At 50.8% G+C, this 2,893-nt stretch overlaps 1 pseudogene; it reads left to right on the top strand.

Annotated features, from left to right (window-relative positions):
- Positions 1-1,512: 1,512 nt before the first annotated feature.
- LOC102842035 lies at positions 1,513-1,706 on the top strand (annotated as a pseudogene).
- Positions 1,707-2,893: the final 1,187 nt, after the last annotated feature.

The raw sequence follows: 2,893 nt of genomic DNA, 5'->3' as shown, positions 1-2,893 counted from the left end.
GCCTTGCGCCCAGCCCCATGGCCTTGTATGGGTTGTCCCAAGGGCTGGCCCATCTCCCCCCCACCCCAAGCTGGTCCTCCGACCAAGTGCTGAGTTGGGCTGGCAGAGACAGCTGGCCTTCCCCTTGGGGACATGGGACAGCCTCCCTCCCCTGGCACTAGGCTCTCTACTTGTAAGGTTCCACTAGCGTTGGTCCAGTCCAGACTCTAGTCCCAACACCCCAAATCCTTGTGGCAGAAACTAACCCCTGACCATGTTCCAAAAACTCCAACAACAACCCTGAAGCAGCGACCCCAAGAGGGCCGCTATCCCTTTCAGTAGAGAAAGAAAAGGAGGTTCTGAGAGGCTCGGCTTGCCCGCTGTCACTCAGCTAGGGGGCGTGTCACCAAAGCCAGTGTTGGACCCCAGGACGGTCTCATCCTCAGGCCGGCGAGTAGATCCTCCTTTCTAGTGGGTGTGGGAGTCAATGGGAGGGAAACTGAGGCAGGCGAAGGAGGGGAGGTTCAGACTCAGGGTCAGGATGGAGGCGAGGGTTGTCCTCCCAACTGTCCCCTCCCTGGGAGATTTCCGTCATTAAGTCGCGGCCGAGGGGACAGGGAAGGACTCTCCCAGCTCCGGAAGGGAGTTATTTTTAGCGAGCACTTTGCTGTCTCCTTTGTGAAGGCCGAGCCCCCGAGGCGCTTGAATGCGGGAGTGTGGGGGGCAGGTGTTGGGGGGTGGGGGTGGTCGCCACATGTCCGGGTTAATTATAACCAGGCGGCTCGGATGTCCCTGCGCATCGCCTCCTTCCTTACAAGGGCAGCCGCGAGTCCCAGGCGGCCGTTCCCACCCCTGAGAATGAAAGGCAGGGGCGGGGTGCGGGCCCGGGATCCGGGGAAGCTGCAGCGCGCCTCCCCTCGTAGAAGGAGCGTTTTCCTGCGCCTTAGAGGCGCCGGGATTGCAAGACGGGCGGGGCCGCCTCCTCCAGAAAACACCCAGGATTGCAGCGGAGGACAGCGTGTTCCCAACTCTCCATGGATCTCCCCCATTTCTTCCCAGGCAGATGAAGACGGGTTTAGGGCAAGGGAACCTCCTGGTCTCTGCCAGATAACCTGGTTCAGGAGTTGGTTTAAAAAGCTTTTCCTTGGGCCCAGCCCCTCCCCCAGCAAAGTGACTTTTTTTTTTTAGGGAAATCGAGGCCTAGAGAACTAAGTCATAATGCATTTATGACGTCAATAATTATTTACTGAACACTTACTGGGGACATGCCCTGAGTGATGTAAATGGTTAATGTATTCTGCTGCTAACTGAAAGTTGGAGGTTTGAGTTCAAGGAGAGGTGCCTCAGAAGAAACTTATGGGAAAAACAATTCATTGAAAACATCGATTCCTCTTTCACCTCTTTGGCGGGTGGAGAAGGCTGAAGCGGTTCTGGGCACGCCCTCTCCGCCCGCCCCTTCCCTTCTCTCTGGCGATGTCCCCTGGCCCTCTCTCCTTGTAGGTCTCTCCAATGCAGGACTGTCCCAGTCAGAATATGGCTCGTGGTCAGTCTCGGCAGAAAGATGCCCCAAAACAAGCTGGACAAAAGAAGAAACAAGGGCTGCTTTAATATATACCTGCACTGTTTACGGGACACAAATGCCAGACCCCTAGATCTTCAATCAGCACTTTGAGAGCAAACATCGCGAGACTCCACTTACCCGAGAACTGGCTGATGTTCAAGCATAAAGTTGTTTACAGGTGAATTCGTGACACCTTTGACTCTTGCATTTCTAACAAACTGCTGATCAGCAAAAATAAAGCGGCTACAGAAATACTCCTTTTTATGCCGTTCCCTTTTGGGCTTCATGCAAAGACAATTCTTTGTAAGTGTACAGTTGACTGATTTGGAAATCGGAAAATCAGTTCATCCTTGTTATAATTTTTTTTTTTTTTTACAAATGTAATTATATTCATGTTCATATTGTGTAAAACAACTCATTTAATAAAGTAATACTTTGATTTTACATCAACAACACAAGAAAGAAAAAGCGAGAATGAAAGAAAAAAGCAATTATGGGCACAGTTCTATTTTGTCACACATGGGATGACTTGGAGTCTGGACATTTTACTGTAACTAGTGCAGTTGTGTGGCGCTGTGGGTTAACACGCCAGACTGCAAAGTCTTTTGAACTGCAAGGTGGTGGTTCAAGCTCACCAGCTGCTCCTTGGAAACCCTATACAGGGTCGCTATGGGTCGAATCGAGTCGCCGGCACTTAACACACACACACACAGTGTAACATAGTGGCTACGGATTGAGCTGTGAACCTCAAGGTCAGCAGTTCGAAACTACCAGCTGTTCCGCGGGGAGAAAGATGAGGCTTTCTGCTTCTGTAAAGATTTACAACCTCGGAAACCCTGTACAGGGTCGCTATGAGTCGGACCACAGCACATAACAACAACAACAACAAGTGTGTAGCTAAACAAAACTGCCCTTATGGAGGTGATGATTTAGTGAACAAGTAAATGTATACTGTAAGGTCAGGGAACAAGAAGGGTTTTGAAAGAAAATAAGAGAGTGTAAATGGGATGAAAGTAATAGTGCAGCTATTTTTGAAAGGGGAGTCAAGGGCTGGTCTCTCTGAGGACGTGCTTTTGAGCAGAGACCTGGAAGGACAATGTCTTCTCTGGAAGAACAGCAGGTGCAAAGGCCCTGAGGTGGAAGTCAAGTGGCATGTCTGAGAGACAGTGAAGATACAGGTGATTAAAGCAGATGGGATAAGGGGTAGAAGGTGAGATTGAAGAGATGAGCCAGAAACGTATCCAGGAGCCCAAGGTTCATGGGGGATGTTAGGATTCCACTATGCAAGCAAGGGTTGTGAGCAGGGGGAGACTTGAGTCCCGTGGGCACCTGAGGACCCGGTGAGATTTGACA

This window comes from Chrysochloris asiatica, unplaced genomic scaffold, assembly GCF_000296735.1.
Source record: "Chrysochloris asiatica unplaced genomic scaffold, ChrAsi1.0 scaffold00168, whole genome shotgun sequence".
NCBI lineage: Eukaryota > Metazoa > Chordata > Mammalia > Afrosoricida > Chrysochloridae > Chrysochloris > Chrysochloris asiatica.
This window is presented reverse-complemented; position numbering and strand designations above follow the sequence as displayed.